This window comes from Dendropsophus ebraccatus, chromosome 13 (assembly GCF_027789765.1).
Source record: "Dendropsophus ebraccatus isolate aDenEbr1 chromosome 13, aDenEbr1.pat, whole genome shotgun sequence".
Classification (NCBI taxonomy): domain Eukaryota; kingdom Metazoa; phylum Chordata; class Amphibia; order Anura; family Hylidae; genus Dendropsophus; species Dendropsophus ebraccatus.
Genome location: NC_091466.1, coordinates 43054909 through 43082224, shown reverse-complemented (window position 1 = coordinate 43082224; position 27316 = coordinate 43054909). Strand labels below are relative to the sequence as shown.

The 27316-nt window shown below is 43.0% G+C and overlaps 1 protein-coding gene across 1 annotated transcript in view; it reads left to right on the top strand.

Annotated features, from left to right (window-relative positions):
• The window catches only part of BRF1 (BRF1 general transcription factor IIIB subunit), a 212905-nt gene that overhangs the window by 27695 nt on the left and 157894 nt on the right, over window positions 1–27316 (top strand). The gene's annotated exons all lie outside the window — the stretch shown is intronic.

Here is a 27316-nt window from a genome sequence, read left to right as displayed (position 1 = left end):
AGTAGAGCCAGGTTTCTTTGTACACAATTGTACACATAGTTCTTACGGTTTGCTAAAAGAATGCACAGAAGGCCTGTACTGGAAAAATCTTTGCTTTTCATTGAAATGTCTCAAGTTCTTAAAGAGGTACTCGATTGATTTCGAGGCAAAAAAAATTTTCTTTCGAATTAATTGGTTTCAGAAAGTTATATAGATTTCTTATTTACGTCTATTTAAATATCCCCAGTCTTCCAATACTTATCAGCTTCTGTGTGTCATGAAGGAAATGGGTGTTTTCTTTTCAGTCTGACACAGTGCTCTCTGCTGCCCCTCCTAGTCTGTGTCAGGAACTGTCCAGAGCAGCAAGTCCCCATAGAAAACCTTTCCTGCTCTGAACATTTCCTGTCTCGGACAGAGGTGGCAGCAGAGAGCACTGTGTCAGACTGAAAAGAAAACACCACTTCCTGCAGGACATACAGAGGCTGATAAGTGCGGGAAGACTTTAATAAAAATTTTCGCCTGACTTTTCTTTTAAGTATTGTATTGCCCCCCAAAAGTTATCCAAACCACAATATACACTTATTATGGCAAATGCACATAAAGTGCTTTTTTCCCTGCACTTACTACTGCATCGAGGCTTCACTTCCTGGATAAAATGGTGATGTCACGACCCGACTCCCAGAGCTGTGTGGGCTGTGGCTGCTGGAGAGGATGCTGGAGAGGGAAAAAAGCACTTTATGTGCATATGTCGTAATAAGTGTATATTGGTGATTTGGGGGACAATACAATACTTAAATAAAAAAATTTTTTGCCGGACTTCTCCTTTAAGATTTTTAAATAGAAGTAAATTACAAATCTGTATAACTTTCTGAAACCAGATTTGAAAGAAAAGGATTTTTCGCCGGAGTACCTCTTTAAAGTGGGTGGCCGACTTGGTTTCACGGTTTTTAAATGCTGCTCATTTATTTCAGGTTGAATGTTAGGAGTGCGATTTAAAAAAAAAAAAAAAAAAAAAAAAAAAAAGGAAACCAGACTAATGTGATCCAAATGCATTTTCGTTTCTGTATTGCAGGGGGTCAGATGTTTGTCTAGGTCAGGCCTGATAAAGATTTCATTACTAGCTCCAAGTGGAAAGATATGCAAAGCAGCTCTCTAACACCACCTTTTGGAAGTAGCTTTCTCTTAAGTCCGTGCTTGACTTTATTAAGAAGCCATAGGACATGACAGGAGATATACACTCACCGGCCACTTTATTAGGTACACCTGTCCAACTGCACGTTACCACTTAATTTCTAATCAGCCAATCACATGGCGACAACTCAGTGCATTTAGGCATGTAGACATGGTCAAGACAATCTCCTGCAGTTCAAACCGAGCATCAGTATGGGGAAGAAAGGTGATTTGAGTGCCTTTGAATGTGGCATGGTTGTTGGTGCCAGAAGGGCTGGTCTGAGTATTTCAGAAACTGCTGATCTACTGGGATTTTCACGCACAACCATCTCTAGGGTTTACAGAGAATGGTCCGAAAAAGAAAAAACATCCAGTGAGCGGCAGTTCTGTGGGTGGAAATGCCTTGTTGATGCCAGAGGTCAGAGGAGAATGGGCAGACTGGTTCGAGCTGATAGAAAGGCAACAGTGACTCAAATAGCCAACCGTTACAACCAAGGTAGGCAGAAGAGCATCTCTGAACGCACAGTACGGCCAACTTTGAGGCAGATGGGCTACAGCAGCAGAAGACCACACCGGGTGCCACTCCTTTCAGCTAAGAACAGGAAACTGAGGCTACAATTTGCACAAGCTCATCGAAATTGGACAGTAGAAGATTGGAAAAACCTTGCCTGGTCTGATGAGTCTCGATTTCTGCTGCGACATTCGGATGGTAAGGTCAGAATTTGGCGTCAACAACATGAAAGCATGGATCCATCCTGCCTTGTATCAACGGTTCAGGCTGGTAGTGGTGGTGTCATGGTGTGGGGAATATTTTCTTGGCACTCTTTGGGCCCCTTGGTACCAATTGAGCATCGTTGCAAAACCACAGCCTACCTGAGTATTGTTGCTGACCATGTCCATCCCTTTATGACCACAATGTACCCAACATCTGATGGCTACTTCCAGCAGGATAATGAGCCATGTCATAAAGCTAGAATCATCTCAGACTGGTTTCTTGAACATGACAATGAGTTCACTGTACTCCAATGGCCTCCACAGTCACCAGATCTCAATCCAATAGAGCATCTTTGGGATGTGGTGGAACGGGAGATTCGCATCATGGATGTGCAGCCGACAAATCTGCGGCAACTGTGTGATGCCATCAAGTCAATATGGACCAAAATCTCTGAGGAATGCTTCCAGCACCTTGTTGTATCTATGCCACGAAGAATTAAGGCAGTTCTGAAGGCAAAAGGGGGTCCAACCCGTTACTAGCATGGTGTACCTAATAAAGTGGCCGCTGAGTGTAATAAGCCAAGCCAGCACTTCCAGAAGGAGGATTGTACAGTGTCTCTACAGAGTACTGGCTGGCAGCAGAGAGACCTGTTATTGTAGGACCAAAGACATAATGTTTCTCCTTGAGGAGAGTGCCATAGATGTAGAGAATTATAGACTATTCATGCTTCTGGGAACATGAATATGCAGGCCACTTTTTGGAGGTAGCTTTCCCTATAAGTCAGTATTTGATTCCATTATGAATCCTTATTACCCCTGTGGTTCCATGACCTCAAGCCTGTGTTCAGCTAGCCAGCGCCTATGTAGTGTTTAGGAGCAGTAACCCCTGAACCACTGTCTACAGAGTCAGACACTGACATGCAGGGACAGCTACCTCTAAAAGGTGGTGCCCGGGAGCTGCGTTCCATATCCTCCTTCCCAGAATTCACAGTTTTGCATGAATGACCTGTTGGTCTCCACACATCTTTGTCGCTCTCTTGAAAGAAAACATTATCTATTTAGTTCCAAAACTCTGGGCTTATAATGGCACCTCAATGCTCTTTTTTACATCTGCTAATTGAGAGGAATTTTCTTCTTTTCCTTCTCCCAACATAGCGACCTCTGCATAGATCCTGCAGAGCATGCCCACAACACACTACCATAGAAGTCAGAGTATTCTCCAGGCAACAGCTTCTCTCTAAAAGCCATTGGTATACAGATCTTCTTACTGCACGAGACATGACCCATTATATGTCTGTAGAGCTCAGCTAATGCAGCGAGATGGAAGAGACAACCAGAACGAGACAGGGAGTGAAGGGCGTAACCCTGAGCTTTTCCGTCTTTTTTTTTTGTTTGTTTGTTTGTTTTGTTTTTAGATCACTTGGACTCACTGATGAAAACTTGTGTCTACAACATGTCAGAATTTTTTTTTTTTCTTTCTAGTAACGGACACTCTTTATAGTAAGACAGGTAAAGGCTGAATAATAATAATAACAACAAAGAATAGAAGTGCTGCTTGGCAGAGTCTGTCTTTTGTTTGCCTCGGTCATTGACATGAATGGCGTGTTATGGTGTCTTTTAGCAGTCACGTCTTTTTGCCCTGTCCTCCTCTCCGGATTCCCAGCCTCATTTAGCATGTCTTGATGTATTGCATTAAAATTTCCCCCAAGCAACAAAGCATTTACATGTCTCTGTGCAATTACTTTGCATACAGTAAATCTTCCTGCTGATTTAACTGTTTGCAGCTTCCAGGCATTGCTGTCACCAGCGGATTGGGTATGTAGAGGTAGCACATTACCTTTCTTGTATCTTTCAGGACATCTGTCAGTACAGCTGCACCAGAAGGGGAGGCCGGTCATCCATTACAGTACACTGTTGTCTGCCTTTTAGATTGCATCTCTTCATCTGCTTGCGCCGTAACCAGTCGTTTTGTGGGCAGAACTAAATCTGGAGCTGTGTAACTCATAATTTCTATGTTCAGAGAGAAAACAACTTAGCAGACCTCTGGAAGTCTAAGATGATAAATGTCAGCCCTATAGAGATTAAGGACGGGCACTCATCAGCTAGGTTCATGCGCCACAGCAGTGGTTCTGCCAAACCATGTTTTACCGCAATATGACGCAGTTCTCATATTGGCAGGTAATGGTCATCGGCCGCACATCTCTTATTACACCGGAGGGATGTGCAGCCAATGGTTAATTAATGTGTGAACATCGCTACTGACATTTGTGAAGCTCTGGCCACACAATTATCGAACCGTGTAATAGGTGCTGCAAGTGAGTACCAATCTAGCAGATCGAAGCTCACTTACCTCGCAGGTGTACTAATGTAAAGAGGTTGTCTAGGAAATATAGACCTTTCACCTATCCACAGGATAGGGGAAAAGTAAGAGGTTGCGGGGGTCTGATCACTGTACCCCCCACCGATCTCCGTATTGGGCCCCGCCAGCTCTGTTATGAATAGAGACACATATCCAGCATGCGACCTGTGGCTCTATTCCTTCCTATGGAGTGAGGGAAAGAGCCGAGTACACTGGAAGAGTGCTGTACTCTGCTTTCTCCTCCGGCTCAACAGGATTGAACATGTGCTGTACCCACGGCTCTATTCATAACATAGCTGGCGGGGCCCGATGCGAAGTTAGGAAATGTATACATGGGGGAAAAAAATATTGGCTCCATGCACATGTGTGTTGGGTTTGAAACAAGGACACTAGGACTACAAGACATCAGAACCACTGTGCCACCAAGCTGTCCATGTGATAAATTTTAGCAGGAACGGCTGACTACCTTATGTGTACAGAGATGTATCAATAAGACAAATTTCATATGTTCATTTGTTCTTGAGGGAAATATGCTTCTGCCAGAGATGTCTGCTGTTAACTTATCAACTCGCCTTTTGAGTACACGTGCATAGACCAAAGTGAGTGTGCATGTATGGGGAAGACTGGAGGTATAACTTAATGCTAGTAATGGTTTGTGGTGCTGTAAAAGTAACGAAGCGATACTTGCCTGCCCCCAATGTTCCCATGGCTCCTGGTCTCCGCTGCTCTCAGCTGGTTTGTCTAAAATGCTGCAGCAATGACCCGTCCAGCCAAACACATCACAGGAACCAGGAAGCAGAATGGACCAGGAGCGGTCAGAACATGAGGAAAGGTGAGCATAGCTTCTTTAAACTTTCTTCAAATCTTTACATTTTTAAACCACCCCAGGCCAAATATGAAAAATTAAGATTGACCAGAATACCCCTTTAGGGTAAAAACCCACACACCATATATGCAGCGTATTTACTGCTGCGATACGCAGCAAACTCGCAGCAGATTAGATCTAAATAACTGAACACAGCATCAAATCTGTACCAACAAATCTGCTGCGTATTTGTTGCATATCTGCTGCGTATACGGTGTGTGGGTTTATACCCTTAAGATGCTTCCTTTCTGCTGAATTTCTCCTTCAGTGTAAAGAGGCCCAGCTACATGGTTATCTGCCGCATCTTAAGGGGAGAAAAACAATGTGGATTGTATTGTCAGATCAATAGTATTTGATTAAACCAATAATTACCTGCATCGCTCATCGCCACCTGGTTATTGCGCCAGCCTGTCACCCCCTCCTTCTACATGTGCCAGCTTATTTTTGTTGTGTGTGTTTTATTACTCTATGTAAAGGCTGCTCGCAGAACGGCTGTTGGGATTTATGCATCACCTTAGGAGAGCCCACTTGTTTTACATTTCCCATTTCTTCTATCTGAGGTTTAATAAAAGCCATTTCAGTGCAATTGTGCAGAGACAGGCTTTGCAATTGAAATTAGATTGGGAGGTTCCTGACTTTTTTTTACAGCTGAAGATATTTTCTGAGGCTCCAGGGAAATAAAAAAACAAACAAAGGAAGAAGAAAAAGATCAGCAGCTCTATATACTATTTATTATGATGTCATAGGAAGCCCGAGGAACGTATCTCACCCTCTACGTACTGGAGGCAGTCTGCAAGTTCTGTCATTGTATAGTGTTGGCGGCTATTCGTCTGTCATTCTGAACATATGGATCAACTACAACATTAAAACCACATTAAAACCATAAAAATAATATTGAGTTCCTCATTACAAAGATGAATGTCGAGAGATGGCATATGATAGGCAGCAAGTGATCTGTTCTTGAAATTAATGTTGTTAGAAGAAGGAAAATTAGGCAAGTGTAAGGATCTTTTTTTTTTTTATACTAGACCTGGATTTCATATGGGTGTACCCAGTGTGTGTTGGTTAGTGCCTTCCAAGGGGGTCCAGGCATAGGTAACCAATGAAACTGCAACATGGTCCTCCTGGGCATCCAGTGTTCCTTGATGCATGTAAAGGATAGTCTGTCTGATCTGTTTCCACAGACGGACCACTGTCAGATCACACAGGGCATTGCAGCTTACAATGCTGATACCTGTATGGTGCCGAAAATGGACTATAGAGCAGTGGAGAAGGACGGCCTGGTCTGATGAATTATGTTGTCCTTTTCATCGTGTGGATGACTAGGTGTCTCTGCCTCACTTTCCTGGGTGAAGATATGGCACTGTGATGTATTATTGGGGGGGGGGGGGGGGGGGGGTTAACAAGCTTTTGGAAGTAGTTGGATACTCCGGCCAATGTTCTGATGCCATTGGTGTGGTTATTACCGTAGTCACCGTAGCTGTCTAAACATTGTACAGACCAAGCCTCCACGTCATGGCAGTCGTATTCCTTGATGGCTGTGGCCTTTTTCACTAAGATAATGCCCTGGTCAATCGTGCCTGTCTTGGTGTCAATCTCATGAGCCTCTAGCTGTTGCAAAACTACAGTTCCCATCATGCTTGGACAAACAAAGGTTTGGCTTTGGCTTTCCATGCACAATGGGAATAAGACTTGCAAGGGCTTAGAGGGTCATGAGAATGGGAGCTCTTTTGTAGTTCTGCATCTACTTCACTGTTCCCATGCACATAGTTACGGTATGATCAACCATAGATGGCGTATTGTAGGTAGGAGAGCTTCAGGTGCACATTGTCCTCTCTCTTGCTGTTCTTTTATATGTCGTATACTTTGCAGTTAATCCTTTCCCAAGAATTTTCTGTTTTTCATGACGGACACAGTGTTCTCCACCTTTCCTGGGCAGTAACCTCGTTGGTTTACTGGGATTGTAGGATCTAAAAGTAATTTCCCTTGAGCCCAGCTCTGCTTATCTGATAAGTTTTAGTTTTGCCCTGAGGAAGCACACTTTACAGTCTGATGAACTGGATCGTGGACAGTAACGTATTTGGCAGGCAACCTTGGCAGCTGATGTTTTCAGCGACCCCACCCTCTGTTTCAAGGTTGTGGTGCGGGGTCCATCTGTTAATTCTCCTGGCATAGGGAGTGTCCAGCTTCACCCCCAAGTTAGTGAGAAAGACAAGTGCGTATTTCATCTAAGCAGCTGGACATTTCAGCTAAAGATACAATAGTTGTAGCACATTTTACCGTATGAGTAAATGTGTGATATGCTTGTGTAATGACATCCAGCTATCCAGTAGACATACTGCTCTCAATGATTCATAAAGGAGATCAGATAAAAACATGGTTACAGCGCCACCCTTGTGCCACCATTCCTGGCACTAGCATGTGTCTCCCAGCATTGTGCACTATGACCGTGCTATGTTGTGAAGTATAGGAAGGTAGTGGGCAGGGTGAAGAAAAGCTTAAGAGAAAATTAAGCTCCTCAATAGTGTCCCACATAGGAGCCAGCCCTCCCAGTAGTGTCCCACATAGTAGCCAGCCCTCCCAGTAGTGTCCCACATAGTAGCCAGCCCTCCCAGTAGTGTCCCACATAGTAGCCAGCCCTCCCAGTAGTGTCCCACATAGAAGCCAGTCCTCACAGTAGTGTTCCACATAGTAGCCAGCCCTCCCAGTAGTGTCCCACATAGAAGCCAGTCCTCACAGTAGTGTCCCACATAGTAGCCAGCACTCCCAGTAGTGTCCCACATAGAAGCCAGTCCTCACAGTAGTGTCCCACATAGTAGCCAGCACTCCCAGTAGTGTCCCACATAGTAGCCAGCCCTCCCAGTAGTGTCCCACATAGAAGCCAGCACTCCCAGTAGTGTCCCACATAGAAGCCAGCACTCCCAGTAGTGTCCCACATAGAAGCCAGCACTCCCAGTAGTGTCCCACATAGTAGCCAGCCCTCCCAGTAGTGTCCCACATAGTAGCCAGCACTCCCAGTAGTGTCCCACATAGAAGCCAGTCCTCACAGTAGTGTCCCACATAGTAGCCAGCACTCCCAGTAGTGTCCCACATAGTAGCCAGCCCTCCCAGTAGTGTCCCACATAGTAGCCAGCACTCCCAGTAGTGTCCCACATAGTAGCCAGCACTCCCAGTAGTGTCCCACATAGAAGCCAGCACTCCCAGTAGTGTCCCACATAGAAGCCAGCACTCCCAGTAGTGTCCCACATAGTAGCCAGCCCTCCCAGTAGTGTCCCACATAGTAGCCAGCACTCCCAGTAGTGTCCCACATAGTAGCCAGCACTCCCAGTAGTGTCCCACATAGAAGCCAGTCCTCACAGTAGTGTCCCACATAGTAGCCAGCACTCCCAGTAGTGTCCCACATAGTAGCCAGCCCTCCCAGTAGTGTCCCACATAGTAGCCAGCACTCCCAGTAGTGTCCCACATAGAAGCCAGCACTCCCAGTAGTGTCCCACATAGAAGCCAGCACTCCCAGTAGTGTCCCACATAGTAGCCAGCACTCCCAGTAGTGTCCCACATAGTAGCCAGCCCTCCCAGTAGTGTCCCACATAGTAGCCAGCACTCCCAGTAGTGTCCCACATAGAAGCCAGTCCTCACAGTAGTGTTCCACATACTCGTGTTTCCCTGAAAATAAGACAGTGTCTTATATTATTTTTTGGTCCCAGAGATGCACTACGTATTATTTTCAGGAGATGTCGTATTTTTCCATGAAGAAGAATTCACAGTTATTGTTGAAGAAAAAATTATACTGTGTAGTAGTTGTCATTACAAACCTGCATAATCAATTGATTTCCTTGGTGGGCCAAACATAATGGCACAGCGGGCCAAAGTTTGACCTACCTGTTCCAGATGGGTAAAAGGGGTAGTCTCAAAATTAATGAGTGTCAATTATCTACATTGTAAGGAATCAATGTATAAAGGCTAGGACCTCATACACTCTTGCACACTGCTGCCCCTATTCATTGTCTATGAGGGCTGCTGGTGGTACCATATTATTCAGTGACAAAACTAGTGGTCCATACAAATCTAAATGATTTTTCCATGTATGATGAGGTATATGCCTTGAGGTATAAACACTTATTGAAGACCAGAGTCTGAATGGGAAATAGGGTCTGCTGGGCCAGTGACAACGTTGACGCTTATGTACCCACCGTAGGTTCTGTGTAGACGCACGCAGGTGGATATTGTCCATTAGGTAGTGTATATGGGATAATCAGGAAAAGACAAGCCTCATCCATTGTGCATTGTACTTTATAGACAAGCCTTGTTGTGCTTCTCGTGTTTCATACATTGAGATGTCAGTTCAGGTTCCACCTCATTTTAAGGTTACGTTGACCCACTAAAGAATGAAGAATGCGTTTCGCAGTTATGTTATCCTACAAGTATGTTAAGTAGCTATTGTGTGTAAATGGAAGACTGTATTGGGCAAGCTTTATCTGCGGTGTCTATCACCCATCAGCCCAGGTGTTGAGCACTTGTATAAATATAACCAGGACCAGACAAAACATCCAACCGTCATTTCCTTGTGGTTACTCTTCACCTCTTGTCCTTTCTCTTCTTTTATCTACTACTCTTTATTGTTTTTCCGACACTAGATATCCTGGTGTTTTTGCAGTGTTCTGGGATGTATAAGAGTAATGGATGCTACCAAGTGTCATTCATCACCCATAGGCTCCCATCAAAAATAAACAATCAAATAAAAGTATACCCTCCGAGAATGTTTTTTGTATGGATGCCTTTCTATGGAATAATGTAGTTTGCTGTGCGGAAAAAAATGTCATCCCTTCTTGCTGTGACCCCACCTTTCCTAAGGTATAGGGGTTTTATGACTTTTTTTTTTTTTTAAGAATTTTTTGTAATATATTTTTCTACATTTTACTGTCTACATTATTTAATTATCCTTAAGTCCTGCACCAAGTTAAGTCAGGCCACCAGGCTTAAAACTAATCTAAGACTTCCTGTTCTTTCCAAGAGGCTGTTAGAAAGTGATCTGTACAGCATTACAGTGAAAGATGACACCAGTAGATCGCAAAGACAATAGATGAAGCTCTCAGCTCATCCACCCCACTCCCTGTGGAATGAGGTCAGAGGTTACAGAGCATACTTACAAATATGTCCAATACACAGTAGGGTCTGGAGAAATTCACTGTGTCTATGTCCATGAAGCTTGCCATAAAGCATGTCACTAAATGCTGGTAAAATTATCTCAGGCAAGATAGCTGCCTCATTATAATGTCTAAACCTAAAATAAAAATAATTCAAAGCAGAAAATAGATACAGGTTAGAAAAATTTAGCATGTTTTAGCATCTAGCCCTAATCGGTAAAAACAAATCAAGGTTACCCTGCTTATAGTATTTATGATATTTTCATAGGATGGTTGATAAAGTGATTGAGTGATTGCTGGAGTCCAACACGACCCCCAACAATCTTTTAAAGGAGACGTCTGGCCAAAGGTGTGTGTGTGGGGGACATAAAAAACTCAACTCGCCTCTCCCCGTGCCTCTTCAGCACCGGATCACCACGCCGGGACTCCCGCCAGGCTTGGGGATCTCAACCAGTGCCAATATCACAACAACATGGTGGATGGCAGGCATGGGGAGAGGTAACTAAGGAATGTTTATTGTGTGTGTGTATGTGTCATATGTAAAACAAAAAAGTACTTGGCTGGACTTCTCCTTTAAAGGAAGTCTGTCAGCACTTGCACCCAACCCGAGCTGCTTACAGTGTTATATAAGTCACAGCATTCAACATGGGGAGCACATTTTCTGCTACATGGATAGATAAGCTACAGGTACCATGTTGAGTAGAGTGCTGTGAATGGAGTTACACTACTTCTCCAGAATAAAAGTGGCTCTTTTTTTAAAGCAAAGTATTGTGTTTTTTTTTTTAGGTTCTATGGAAAGTGTCCATCAGTGCACATATTGTATAAAACAAGGCGTAAGTGCAATTTTTTTTTTTTAGGAGAACAGAATAGAATTATTCAATTAAAAAAACCTGCTCTTCATACCAATTTTTACGGCTGTGAAGAAGTGTTTTTTTTTTTTTTTTTTTTTTTTCATTTTTAAAATAGTGGTTTCCTTCATTTTTCCTCTAAAATACTGTTAGTGAAGACCCGGGTTCACTCAGAAGTGAAAGGTCAGGATTAGCTGTGGTTTTCCATCCTGGTTTGACACACATACACAATTACTTGTGACAGGAGGGAGAGCAGCACTGAAGATTAACCTGCTGATATCTTTAAGGGGGCCATTCATAAGACGCTATTTGTCCTTGGGCTTACAATCTCAAGGATGGGATCTCAGCTGCCTAATGCTAAACTGGTGCTAACTGGGATTTTATTGTTAAAATTAAGTGAGCTGTAGAGATGAAACAGAAATCTTTCTAATGGCAATGAGAATGTAACTATCCGTCCTGTATTGTGCATATTAGCTGATTAATGGGAAAGTTTTGTAGGGTTGGATTGTTTTACTGGTCGTCTAGTCATGAGTGGCATATTTGCATGTTCATCCAATGACAATACAAATAACAGGATCTTCACAGTTTTGCGATTTTTCCTGAACTAAAGCCAGGAATGAATCCAGCAGGAAAAAAACTAAATCCGTCTTTCCTGTACTTTTTATTCCTTTTTGATGCACTTCTGGGCTTTTACATTACATTAAAAACTAGAGGGAAATTATTAAGGCCAGACTCCTGCTGGTCTTTAGTGTTCCTATCACTTAAAAAAACACTTTGTAACACAGACCCCCCACCAACCATTAAGTAGAGGTGGGAGAAGCACTCGCCTGAACGCTTCCCTAACTTTGTTGTTGCAGGGGACTTGATCTATTGTAAATCTATGGAGCCCATATCCTGTAGCAAATTGGGGAAACAACCGCTTAGCTGCCCTCTTCTCCTGATTCCATACGAAGACAGACATTGACCCCATAGACTTTGATAGCTCGAATGTAGTGGCTATATTTGAGTTATCTTTCAAACTTATACATGTTTAGGTTACATAGCACAGCATGCCACAAGTCAGGGTCCGAGCCTAAACACATATACATTTGGAAAATGATCTTGGTATAGTCCTACTTTAGGACAGGATACCGATGTATCTGTGCAATGTGAAGGCGAATCAGGGTGTGAGTGGAGCATTATATATCTACACCAACTCTGGGTAAGGCTGCTGGGTGTAAAAGGCAAAAAGTTGCAAATTTTTGCTCTATCACTTCCCAAACAGGGACTTCACATCAACATAGAACAAGGTCACCCCCAAACACACTGGGACTAAGAGGTTTCCTTATTACTAGCAGTTATCTGATTGGGCCAGACTAGGTAAAAGGGTGTACCTCCTGACATATGACTTTATTGGTGTTATTCACTATAAAAGGTAATAATACACGTTATAAGCACTTTAGTAGACTTTAGTCCTTATGGGTCTGTGCCACAAAAAAACTGTGCTTACAAGGGTTTAGCACAGTTTAAGTAGGTACAATGATTTATTGACCCTGAAAGGGTCTCTATTGGCAGTTCACTAAATTTTGGCTGTCGAAAAATAAATTATATATATATATATATATTACCAAATGCAGCTTTTCTTTATAGACAACTTCTGGATAATCCTGAATCTTGGCCTCTTGAATTTCCCCATGGCATTGTAATGCTTGACTTCCCCTGCGGGGGTGCTGTGGTTATTTTGAACATTTAGGTTTCATTCCGTCGCAATGATTGCTGGAGTTTGCGGCAGAAGAATCCGCTTTAAACCAACCATTAGTCTAAAGATTCTATACTGGATGTATGGAAGTGAACATACAAAAAGGGTTGGTTCACCAGTATGCCATTCTTGACAAGGCAAGTATAGTGTCCAATACTACATCCAGCTTGTATACAGAATGTTTTAGAGTTTGAGTCACAATACATCCCCCTTGTTATTAAGCTTTCCTATAAATGTATTTCCATCTCTCCGAGCCTATTTCTTGCTTTCCCTTAAATGTCTGCATAACAATTACCATGTTAATCAGCGGCGGGTGGGGCGGCAGCGGAACGTTCTGTATGGAGACAGCAGATGTTGTTGTGCCACCAGTCCATACCTCCCTTCTTACAGGAGGAGGGGGGGCACGTCCGATCCCTTTATGTGCTTTTATATACGTGCTGTTGTATGGGAGGCTGCAATATGAAAAGGATCGGGATGAATATTTATAACTTGGATGAAAGTCAAACAAAAGTATTATAGTAGTGCCAAGTGACATCAAATAATCAAATATGTAAATCCAATAGTGTTTACAAATGAGCTCCATTTGGTGGCAATGTGTGAATAAAATATGCACCCAGGCTGTTTTCTTGCTGGTTATTAAAAGAAATGTGTAAGAAATTGCAGGAATTTATGAATTTGTGTGTGTGTGTGTGTATATATGTGTGTATATATATAATATATATATATATATATATAATTTATTTATTATACACGTGTGTGTGTGTGTGTGTGTGTGTGTGTGCGTGCTATAATGCTACAAATGTATACAAGGTTCAAGTATCTGACTGTGTGGAGTTAAATAAAATGATTTTTATAACCGTATCTCTAATGCACAGGGTACATGATATATACAGTAAACATCTAATGGGTACAGCCATATGCTATAGAAATGCATTGATTCTGCAGCAACAGATCTGTACCAAATTGTGAAAATCTGGAAATAAATATGATATATATATTAAAAGGAGATGGAAGGTTCTTGCAAACTGATATCTCCTTGCAGTTCTCAGTCCCGCCGTTTTCATGAACATTAATGAAAAATAAATATGTAAATGAGCTTGTTCGGAGCACTGGGGGCGTTCCTCGGATAACCTGGATAACCCCTTTAAGTCATTGTATACAGAAGCAGAGTTTTGTAGATATTGTTCCTATATTTAGTCTGACTTCTCTTGGTGCGTAACTCTGCATCTCCACATAACAAGGAGCGTATTATGGTTCTGTAAGTATTCACAATGCAAACAATGCAGGTTACAGGAAAAACACAGAGCTTGTACTTCTCAGCAAAATAAAGATGAAGTCAGCAGCTTGGATGAGGCCCACACTCCGGGGTCACAACCTGCGGAGAATGTCCTCCTGACCTCCGCACTGGGCACTAGTGACCTCAATTCCTCCTCCTTTCCAGGGAAAGTCTTAACTGGAGGTCAGACGGCAATGCTAACACAGCAGCCTCCAGCTGAGCGCAAGGATCAACTCTGTTTCCTGGCTCAGCCTATATAGCATGCTTATTAGGGTGGGAGAGACAACCAGATATGTATCATACCCCGTATTATCATTTGTCCCTGTCTAGGTAGAGGATTTGCAGCCCTGATGAGAATGTATGTCATTGCTACAGAATTGCAGTAGCATTTAGATTATCCCTGTTGTTCACTTTACCTGGTTTTAATGTTATGGCCGATCAGTGTATGTGTGCCTGGCATAGACAGCGTCTCATAATCTGCCGCCTTTACTTAGCATAAAGCAGTTTTTTGATGAGGTCATCAGCTTCAAGCCCATATACTTTATAGCTTTTTATGACTTTATTTGCCTTTGCTCAGGACGTGTCCCTTGCCCCATAGAAGTCACATTGTTTGTGTCCCTTTAATAGGGTCGGCTGTAATGTTAGTAAGGAAAATAAAGCAAACAGAGAAGCCGTCAGAATCCTGGAACGTTGATAAAACCAATCTGTGGCTTTTTAATTAAGGAGGAAATGTCAGCGAGCCGGGGACGTCTAATGGCCTATCAGATTTGTAGATTACCTGCCCGGCGTTCTGGGACCGTGATTTCTCCCTCAATAAAAGTGTTCATTGATGGAGCACAGAGTAGAGCTGCTCTAACCGCTTGTCAGCTCGCCTCAGCCCCTTAACAGAGCCGCTTCTGTGTGGACGAGCGGCTGATCCAAGATTGAACCACCAGATATTGCTCCCTGTAAGACCTTTCTTGGCTGAGCAAGAGGAGCGATGGTCTGCGGTGCATGAGACGAAACGCTTAATAATAAGGGCTCTATGTATGTTAGCCAGAAGGTGGCGGATCGTGTTAAAGGAACCTCAGACCTGAAGTCTGCGGCTTTCAAAAATTGAACATATATAAAGTTTTGCCTATATATAGTATGGAAAGGTTTCTGTAGATTAAAGGGGTTATCCAGCCTGTATCCAGTCTGATATAGCATATAATTCTCGGCACTCACCAATTCAGTTTATGCTGTTTTATTGTATCAATCCTTGAAACAAAGTTACAGGACGAGTCTCGGCTAGTACACCTTTATCAACTGAGACAGTTGATAAAGGCGTATTAGCTGAAACGCGTCCTGTAACTTTTGTTTCATGGATTGATACAATAAAACCGCACAAACTGAATTGGTGAGTGCCGAGAATTATATGCTATATCACAAGGGACTTGTTCTCATCTACGTGCACCACCCACTGACGGGGTGCCGAACTAGACTGTGTTTTGTATCCAGTCTGACTCCGCCACCCCCACAATTTAGTTGTTTAAAGAGATGAATGCTACAGCCTCTTCCATCTTTACCTGTGCTCATCCCAATTGTAGCAATAATGCAAGAAACTGCATTGCGTCATCGCATTAAAGTGAACATTGCAGCAGCGCAGTTCCTTGCACCACCACTAAGAAGAGTATAGCAATTGATAGTTGAGTTCTGGTAATGCTGAAAAGGCTGCAGGGCTCGCACAAGCACCCTGGTCTTTTCACACAACTGATCGATGGGGGTGCCAAGAGTTGAACCCTCACAGATTCTTGGTTAGGCTGTCAATTTTACAGGCTGGATAACCTCTTTTAAAAGGGACTTTCAGGGTAAGTGCACACTATGAAAATCAGCATGGATTCCGCTGCTGATCCCCCCCCCCCCCCTGCTTTAAGTTCCGCCTGTCACATAGGCTCTATTCTATGCTTGTGCGGATCCTGTCATCCTCCCAAAGAATCAACATCTCCATTCTTTAGGTGGACAGTGTAATCCACGTAATTTTCATAGTGTACACATACCCTCACACCTAAAACCCCCCTAAACTACGGTATTACATGAATAGTTGAGCAATAGCACTTAGAGTCTGTAAGCCCAGAAACACAAGTAAGAAGTCTATTACATGGGCCTATTATTGGCTGTGTATTTAGCCCATTTGTTTGTTGGCTGATCGTTTGGTTTTAATCTGCGCAAAACAAAATCTTGTTTATTGGCTGTACATCCCCCTGTATAGAAGGTGATGTATTGCAGAGAGCACAATCGGCTCCTTTAAACAAATCTAATATGCATCTGGAATTTAGATATGCATTTTGAATATGGATCTTGCCAAAAATATTAATCTTACTTAAAAACTCTTTCTAAACATACCCTCAAAGTTAACTCTTTAGATAGAAAACCTCAGCACAGCTATGCCCACTGTGGTGTTGACCTCGTAGATGTTTTGCCAAGACTTACACTCGTTTCCGCTTCAGAACAACATTGCGTATTACAGAGAAGGGAGAACATTGTTCTTTGTACTTTATAGCTTTCCACACCCTTCCTTGGCTTTCCTGTTGACACAGATCCCTGTCCTGGGTTTACAGTCCTGCCTTATGTGAGTGTAAGGTGTAGTTATTGGGAATTGTCAGCAAAGGAGTGTGCCTCTGCTCTTAAGGGGGCTTAGAAAAATGTGTCTGCTTTCTTTCAGAAACTACACCACTCTTGTGCTCAGTTTGGGTTTTGCAGCTCCATTTCATTGGAGTGAATGGAGCTGAATTGTAATACCACACAACCTGAAGTCAGGGGTGGTGCTGTTTTTGCAAGAAAGTAGCTGTTTTTTTTAATCCTAATTAACCCCTTTAACAGGAATCTTTGTCCAACCAAAAAACCTACATAATTTAAGTCTGAATCAGATTTTGCTGTCCATATTGACAACCTGCTTCATTATGTAGTGTGTATTTCCTGCATGGGTATAGCAGACGTGCCACGCAGGACTTTAGAGAAGCTAACAGGGGACATATTGGTTGCCAGATGGTCGTCTCCCAGCTATCAAGGAAAGGTAGCATTACTTATTTTGCAGGGAATTGCATATACGTGGAGTATACATGTTTGTGTGTGTTTTCTCCCACACTTCAGTAACAAAACATATTGATAGGTTAGATTGGATTTTCAGTATTAAACCCCAATGGGGACAGAAAGCCCCAATGCAAAATACAGCGCTGCAGAGTATGTCAGTGCTATGTAAATGAATTGATATAGTTATTTGTGAGTGTGTTGATATGTGTGTGTTATATACCGGGTTATGCCCTCCTGCAGCTGTTTCTCATGAATACGTTGCTTTCTCTTCCCTCTTCCTGTGTGTATGTTTCCAGATTGAGCTATTTTTCCCTCTTTCCCTGGTTACCGCATCGCATTGTGCAGTTTTTGTGCCGAGGTTGGGTTGTATCCTAGGACAACACGAATAATGTGTTCTGCCTGGTGAAATAGAGATTTATTTGTCAAGGACCGAGGAAAAGTAGAATGATAATGTGTGATATGTGAACCCTTTTTTAGCAGCTTGTGTTTTGTCTTTTTGTCTTTGTAATTTTTAAGAGCTTCCCTCCATTTGATTTCGAACATATTTGTATATCACTTCATTTACCAAGAATGAAGAAAAAAAAATGCTATAAAATGTTGGCCATTAGGTGTCCTCCTTCCCTGCAATTTGCAGTGCATTGCCTGTTCTCAGGGAAAGTCTGTCTCTAGTAACAGACAGAGCAGGACAACTTAGAGGAAGCGAGGGTGGGGCTTAGCATGTCCTTTGTGCAGGACAGAAAGAGAAGCCTTAGAGCCTGGGTTGTGTACCTGCAAGCAGAGACAGTATTCCTGCTAAGGGTTATTCTACACTGTTCCTGTAAAGGAGACCTGTCATGTTGTGATGTTGCCACACTGATGGTGGTAGCAGTAGTACACCATTTGGGGTGTTGTTGGACTCTCAGCATCAGACAACTCAGAATTTCTTACAGCAAATTCGTGGCAGATCCTGCCAGCCTCTGGGATGATGGCAATGCACCTATCTGCTTATTCATGTCACAGTATGGCCATGTAATCTCTATTCAGAGCTCAGGAACAGGGCTTACTAAATCACTTCGGCTTAGTACATACATTAGCACTATAGAATCATAGATTTCCTCTCTTACTTATCAGAATAAGCAGTCATTCATCCTCATTTCTGTTGGAGCCAAGAATGACAACATATGGTTGATCCAAGACCAATATAATTGAAGGTTTCTAGGAAAAAAAACACCATTTATTTACCGTCAGTACCTCTCATTATTAATGCATGAGCCCCATTTGGCACTTGCCATTCAGCTGATGAGCAATTGAAGAGCATTTTGTATCACTGCAATGTTGCAGAGTGGATTTTTCGACAGTGTAGCGAGTATAGGAAGTGTAATATACATGGGGGCCCTATAGACTGTTAGGGTGATATTACACTGGACGATTATTCAGCCATTAACGATAAACAGTCTCAATGGACTGCTATGACGAATGATCTTAAATCATTCACCCTATTACACAGGACGATGATGGTTACTTACAGTCGTTCTTGCGCTCATCTTTTCCTTTCTGATAGACCAGGGAACGACCAAACGACGTGTTATTACACCAATCGATGTTGGAACAATTTGTGAACAATCAACAATGAAAATAGGTCCAGATTCTATCAAACAATCAACGATTTCTCGTTGGTCGCTTAATCGTTGCCTGCTTTTACATAAAACGATTATCGTTTAAATCCGAACGATCTTACAATTCATCTGAGATAATCGTCCTGTGTAATAAGGGATTTATGGGTGACATACTACATCTTCCTAGAGAGACTATTAACTGTAATGCACTATACATCAAGAAAAGTTGCTGGTGCAATCAATAAGTATCTCCAAATATTGCAGGAAAAAAGTAGCATGCGCAACGAACTTTGTATTTAGCACTGACAGGCCTTTCTTGAAGCCTTTTCCTCCTGTGTGGCATAGGTATGTGTTCTTTGGAACTACTATCTATAGATACCTGTAACATTCAAGAGGTTGTCCATTTATGTTTTATTCTGGATTTCTGAGTTAATCCTCTGTTCACAATCTTCATCTCATGGAGGTTGCAAAGAGCGTCTCTTGCTCTGGAGGACATGTCCTGTATCATATAGACCACCCATTAATTTAAATAGACACCATGTAATTCCTTACATTTCCTGTGGAGGTGCTGCAGGGAAATTAAACACTTGCAGACTGGTTTCCATACAGGTTGATGGGCACTGTGTTCCACAAGTAAGAATGGTCCCAAGCAGACAAACATTTTAAGGCTTGTCCTATAAAGATGTTTTCCAGACCTGTTGGAAAGTTCTTGTACACAGTGACTCTCAGATGTGCGGTCATGGAGCAAAGAAGATGAGAACATCCTTATCGACTTCCTGCACAGCTGCCCGGACTGTTAGTCCATTTACTAATTCCACCAATTTGTAAATTGTCTGCAGAAACGCGTTTGGAACCCTTTTAGTAGTGATCTCGTCCTGTCTGATGTTGATGGAAGGTGCCGCAGTCTGTCTGTCTGTGTAGACAGATTACATATGGTAGTCTGAAGGGGGGAATATATTGGCTGTCCTTAAAAGCTTCATAAAGAACAAGAGGATTACAAAGATTATTTGTTAGGTTTAACCTGTTCATCCATGATGCTCAGTCAGGCATGTCTTTTCTGTTGTCCTTTTGGGATGGAAGCCATGGGGGGTGGATCTAGCAGTACATAGTAGGATGCCTGCAGGCAGACATCAGAATATGTGCATGGTATATACTGTGTTTGTCACAGCTGTTCTTATAGCGTTGGACAGTTTTTTTCCCCCCACAAATAACCACGAACGCAAAAATTATTAAAGGGAAGAGGTTGACTCGTAGCTTATTAGTATGTATTAGAGTATATATATATAAATAGCAGGAAAGATCCCTGCTTGAGAAATCTATGAGTCAGAATGGAGGGCCACTTATGGCACATGTGACTTCACCCTTAGGGCCCGTTCACACTGAGCAAAAAAGGCGGAAATTCTGAGCAGAACTGTTTTGCTCAGTGTGAACGGGCCCTTAGGCTATGTTCACACAGTGTATTTTGAGGCTTAAAAAAAAAATCTTGTTCTTAAAAATCTCTAAGCAAAATGAACCACTGGGAAAATTTTATTCCCATCTCTAAATCAGTGGTGGGGCAAATAGTTGCCTTACTCCCTTTTTACCCTCAAACAATGCTGGTTCCAGTCTTCACTTTGAGGAATTGTCTGATTTAGTGCTTGCTATGTATCATTTCTTAATATTACTCTGGTCTAGTGTTGTATTGGGGAGCAGTGAAGCCTTCAAAATGCTGTTGCCAGGAATGGTTCTTTAACCCCTTAAGGTCAAAGCCTATTTTCATTTTTGCGCTTTTGCTTATTCCATTTTAAGTTTAAAAGTCCATAGCGCTTGCATTTTTTCACCTAGAGACTTATATGAGCGCTTATTTTTTGCGAAACCAATTGTACTTTGCAATGACCGGCATTATTTTTCCATAACATATGCTGCGAAACCGGAAAAAAAATCATTTGCGCTGTCAAATTGAAAAAAACCCGAATTTGTTTTGATTTCGGGGAGTTTTGCATTTACGCCGTCCGTCCTATGGTAAAACTGACTTGTTATGCATGTTCCTCAAGTCGTTACGATTACTATGATATATAACATGTATAACTTATATTGTATCTGATGGCCTGTAAAAAATTCAAACCATTGTTAACAAATATACGTTCCTTAAAATCGCTCCATTCCCAGGCTTATAGCTCTTTTATCCTTTGGTCTATGGGGCTGTGTGAGGTGTCAGTTTTTGCGCCATGATGTGTTCTTTCTATCGGTACCTTGATTGCGCATATACGACTTTTTGATCGTGTTTATTACATTTTTTCTGGATTTGATGCGACCAAAAATGCGCAATTTTGCACTTTGGAATTTTTTTGCGCTGACGCCGTTTACCGTGCGAGATCAGGAATGTGATTAATTAATAGTTCGGGCGATTACGCGCGCGGCGATAATAAATATGTTTATTTATTAATTTATATTTATAAAATGGGAAAAGGGGGGTGATTTGGACTTTTATTAGGGGAGGGGATTTTTTATTAATAAAAACACTTTTTAACTTTTTTTTTTTTACATGGACTAGAAGCCCCCCCGGGGGGGAGATCCGACCCACTAGACACCAGGGATAGTGTGCATAAAGCACTTCAATGCAGCTGTCAGGTTTGACAGCTGCATTGAAGTGCTTAATTAGCCGGCGCGGCAACGGGACCCGCACCGGCTAACAGAGGCACTGCCTGGCTGCACGTGTCAGCCGGGATCAGCGCCGCTCAGAGCGGGGTCCCGGCGGGACCCCGCTCTGAACACCCCCCGCGGCGCCATGACGTATCAGATACGTCATGGGTCGCTAAGGGGTTAAAGGAGAAGTCTGGCCTCCCTGGTTTTGTAAAAAAAAAGACTGAGACACCGGGGAAAGAGCACCTCTCCCCATGCCTCCATGATCTCCGATGCTGCACACATCACGATCCAGCTGATGGACTGGCCGCTCAGACAGTCACTGACTGGGGTGGGACGCTAAGCGGGCTGTCCATCAGCCGGGACAGGCATTTTCCCCATCATCACAACTCAGGAAAAATGTCTTTTGGTGGGAGTCCTGCTACTCATCGCAGGCACGGGGAGAGGTAATACTTCATTGTTACCCTCTCCCCTGCTTCCTGCTAGAAGCCGGCTGAGGTCAGACTTCCATATCCAAGATAAGTCCCATGCACTTTATTCATTTGGATATATTTTGAGGCATAAATTGGAAGTTTTCTGTCCTGGAACGCTGCCCTTGGTGTCGTCCTACATTATCTTTGGGTCCGTGGCTGAGCAATCCCACCTCCACTTCTGAGACAGACTTGTTTGGCAGTGACAGCCGACTCAGCCTATTTTGGCCAGTGATTAGTTGAGTGCCTGCCGCCCTCAGGGGAGTCCATCTTGGACATGGAGGCATGATCTCTTAGCTGGGCAACTACACTTTTTGATCCAAACATATAGAATACTAAATACAACTACCCGATCATCTAGGAAACCAGGGTTCACAAACCAAGTACAAAGCAAGGTGATACTTTGCACTTGGCTTGTGAACCTTGATTGGCACTTCGGTTGGCCACTGTGTTAGTCTGGATGGTAGTCCAGTGCTGATATCTCCACTGTGGACATCGGAACCAGGATTGCTAATCATGACATCTACTTGTCCTTGGTTTTGCAATATTAATTTTTTGTGGTCAAAGCCAAGGACTTATCAACACCCCCACAATGCAGATTAACCCATTCCTGCTAAACCATGTGACTGATCTGTTTGCAAATAAAAAAAAATTTAAGAGCCTCCTTCATGGTTGGACAGTATCCTGGAGCAGTATCGTACACACTGTCATCACGTATTACACCACCCATGCATAAGGTGTTTTAATACTAGTTTTAGTAACTTTATATATGATTTTAATTTTATTAGGATTTTTTTTATATTGTTTATAGTGAAGTTGTAGCTTCCGGTTAGAATTTCTTGCTTGTTCTGATTTAACAGCTGGAAGCAACAAGTGAATCCTTATATATGACCTTTATTGTCACCATTTATAGCAAAGCATGATCTATATTTGATCTTGGGGGAAATAGGAACATTCCCAACTGCGAGACCAGAGATAGGACTGGAAATGATATAGTGCAGTAATTAGAGGACGGGAAATGATCATGGATTGTGTTATTACAAGGGCTGGAGGTGACCTTCCTTAAAGGAAACACACAGGAGAAAGGTGTAGAGGTGGGGGTTGGGGGATTCTTGTTGACAATGGAAAGAGAAGGATAAGGGGCATGCAAAGAGAGTTGTAGTAAGTATTTAAAGCAGCAAATTGAATGTATATAGGGAAGTTAAATAATTTGGTATCCGGGTAAGGCCTTGTAGGTTGCTACTAATTTGGCTTCAATGTGACCGAAAACTGCTACTGCGGATGTACAACTTTGAGTTTTTCAGTCACATTGCAACTGTGTCCATGCCGCTCTGTGTGGCCTAATCTAGAAGCATTAGATTTTAAATATTTTCAGTTATGGTTACAACCATAGGCTGCATCAATCTTCTCCAGGCAGTGGGATTCAAATGCGATTGGGTGTGTGTGAACCCAAACTTAAAGTTGGCTCATCTTAAAGTATCTAAATAGAAGAAAAGACAACTTTGCAAATAGTCTTGAATGAAAGTGTGTTTCTTTTTGTGTATATAGCAGTGTATGTGTCCATGGTAACAGACGACAAGCAAACCCTGTGTAGTCTGATCCAGTAGTTGTTGACGTCCATGTGCCCTGGATAAAAGCATTGATCTACAGGATAGACGATCTGTAGTTGATTTGTGGGGTGCCGACTCCCGGCACCACACAAGGTATTTTTTGAAAAATGCAAAAGATGGATGCCGCCATAGAGAGTCCTGGAAAAATAGATAAGTATGGCTATATCTAAGTTTTCCAGGCAGCCTTAGGGCTGCATCCAACTTTTTCCCCCACCGCTAATTAAATACCGCACACTCTGGTTCGGACAGTCCCGAGCAGGCTCAAGTTACGCTCATCTCTAAAAATAAAGTTGTGTAGCACAGTGATTTTTCTACTGTACATCACATTTGAATTTGGCGCTGGAATATGTTTGCTCATTCCCCCTGCAGCATCTAACTGTACTTTATGAGCTGTATTGTGTTTTTCCCCTTGGTTTTCTGTAACGTTCCGGTGCCCCGTGGAGCCCATTGTTGGCTTGAAATAAACCAGCACATAACCCTAATAAACGAGAACAGGGCAATGCCTCCTACTGCTCACCAAGTCTATTATCCTCTCACAGTTTACCAGTTCATAAAACCATCATTAACCCTTAACACACCCTTAATATGCATTGGTTGCCATTATTCCTGCTGTCATGGTTCTTAATAAGCATTAAAGGTTTTATTTAGGATGTTGTAGGAAAATACATATTTATTTTACTGTAAGTGGGCCTGTTGGAAGGCATTATACCTCTGTTGTACACGTCTATGAATATAGCACCATTGAATTATACCACTGACATGTATTGTTGCTCACAGCATGCAGGGTGAAAGAGGATAATAATTTCCACTAAGGAATCCGCCTCATTCCTTTATTTAGATCCCTTTTTCAACTCTGCAGTTGCTATAAATCTTTTTTTCGCTCCTACCATTTATGTGTTATGTTTAGTGTTAACAGTATATATTCCCTAGTTATATTTATAGACATACGTCTTTATTGGGCTTGTACAAGTATGTCTTAGGGTCCTATTCCACGGGCTGAGGAGGGCCCGATCAACGATGTAAACGAGCTGTGATCTGCTAGATCGCCGCTCGTTTACTGGGCCTATTCCACGGCCCGATGATCGTTGAGCGAGGGCTGCAAGGACATCGTTACCGATGTCCTTGCAGCATCATACATTACCTGTCCAGGCTTCTTCTCCGCGCTGTCTTCATCCCTGGGTCCCGCGCCCTCTATCTTCAGAATGGCCGGTCAGCTGACCGGCCAAACTCAGCCAATCACAGGCTGCGGCGGTCCCGGCCTGTGATTGGCTGAGCGCTCCGTCAGCTGACCGGCCATTCTGAAGATAGAGCGCGCAGGACCCGGGGATGAAGACAGCGCCGAGAAGACCTGACAGGTAATGTATGATGCTGCAGCCTGTCAAATAATCGGTCGCCCGCCGCGCACCGCTGTTCAACCGTCGCGATGCGCGGTGGGGGAACGATGATTTTAGGTCTGGCCCTAAATGAACAATCAGCCGATGACACGATCATCGGCTGATCGTTCTCTCTATTTTACCAAACGATAATCGGCCGAATCGGGCCAAATGGGGCCGATCCGGACGATTATCGTTACTGTGGAATAGGGCCCTTACACTACCACCTTCCTTACACCTGCCAGCTGGAAAACTCTCGATCCACAGTAAGATCCCCCTTGTTTTCTTTGACTAAAAGGAGATTGTACAGGAGTCAGGTTGCTGCACTTAGGAGGCCGTCCGCATGGAAAAGTGGTAAAGTATGTTGGCACTATGAACGCGTATACCGTAATTGGGGGTTCCAAAGAGTGCAGAATATCATACAAGGGGATTATTGCAGCTCATGACATGGACAATGCGTTTAGAGGTTCAACTACGTCTTCAATTGGTCCAGTTACTGTATTTAATAAATTGACCATCAGTTCATTTAGCCCTTTGACAGTCGTTCTGCTTTCCAAGTGTTCTGATTCCCCAGAGAATTCTGGAATAAGACGGCCCAGTATCTCATTCCTGACTTCTCGGGGGAATCGGGAATACTTGGAAAGTGGAACAAATTGTACAAGACTAAATGTTTTGACGGGTGATTTATTACATTCTGGTTTGGCAAATCTTACTGTAGATTCACTGTACTTTATTCGGTGCTGTTTGGACAATTTTAAGACTTGGGTGAAATGGCAACACGCAGTTGATGTGATCATACATTTCCCAAAGTGTTTCCCAAGAGAGTGTTTCATAGAAGTGTTGTACAGGTTGTACAGGTTGTACAGACAGTCCTTGTATTAGCCTTTGTCCACATTGGTGATCTGGCCATACTGGATAGGAAGGTTGGGTGCAAAACATCTGTTGTGCTATCTTGCACTGCATAGGTTGAAATAGAGCAGAGCAGGGCATCGCACTATTGGCAATGCAACAAAGTTGCCATCCGGCATTGTTAGAAATAAGATTAAAAATACATCCTGCTTGTATTGTGAACTGGGTCTCATTTCCCTATGTCTAGCTTGTCGTATAGGGTCAACTGCATAGGAAGCCTGAGCATGTTTTTAGAATCCTAAATAGATTTAGAGGCTTTATTGGCCAGGCCACAGGGAGAAAACATTGCAGCAAGATCAAAAACTACAGTATTCTTGCCCACAGTACTACAAGATCAAGCTGTAAAATGCGCCAAACTCCACACCAGGTCAGTGTATTACCTCCTAAAAGCTGGCAAAAAAACAATTGGGGTCGATAGTGTCCCCTCCTTAGAACACACAATGATGAGCTGGGGAGGTTGGCTGCTCAGCAGACTACTTATCTCTGCAGGGCCAACGTAATAGGGAGCCTTCAGGGTATGTAATAGGAAACAGAGGTAAACCATACAGATTTAGTCCAATACGTCATGTATAATTTACTGTAATCTGAGCAGGAGAAGGCGATGTGCTTCTTCCTTCACTTGTCAGGGGTGATCTTGGCCCAGGTACAGATCTCCATTGTTGAGCTCAGCTTTCATGCACCTCTCTCTGTGGTTCCTTTTTTCCTTTTGTTTGCTGCTATCCTACTTTGCAAAGCATATTTCCTTTATTATTCCCATCAGACTTTGGGCTGGCAACCTTTCCATCCTGATGGTTCCTGTGGAGCTCTGCCATAAGGGCTATGCTCTCCGTAATTGGAGCTGATTATACGGGAGAGTAGCTGCCGTCTCCTCCCTGGCTGCTCGGCCTTTCAGAGCTGTAGAAACCACTCAGCTTCACACTGATCCTTTTATTAACAGAGCACGGTTAGAGATCACATCTAATGTCTTTGTGGAACACTAGAAGTGCAGGTGAATTAAAGGCGTTGCCCCCTCAGGACTTTACAATAGTCAGGGATAAAAGTGACCTGCAGGCAGCACTACCCTGCAGCCATCCTGACGTCCTTGTAGCCTTTTGTCTCCCCACGCTGTCAGGTTTCATGGGCTGGTCGCGCCGGGTTGCATGGTATTCCATTTTTCATAACTCTACAGTACTACACTATATATCCGCTGTCTATTAATAAATAATAAAGACTTTGTGTTCTGTCAGACAAAAAAATCTGTGTCCTCAGAGAGGATAGGTATTAATGTGATCTCTATTCTGGGGCTTTGTGCGGATACTGTCTGGATTTCTGCTCTATTATTAGGGTGCATGTACTGTTATCAGGTGGGAGAATACACACAATAGCTGATTTTTCCTGTTCCTTGTTGAAGATAAAGGATTAGCGTTTGGGAGAAGCATAGCGAATGGCGGGCCTCTGTTTGGGTGTAGGTATATATCAAGCTGTGCCATACAGAGTGAGAGTTCGCATGGTGCCCTGTTCAGGGCCAAGACTGCTTTCAGTGTAGGACACAGAGGGCAATTTCACAGTCACTTAATACAGGTGTGTTTCTGAAGCTGTGTCCTTTTGAGCATG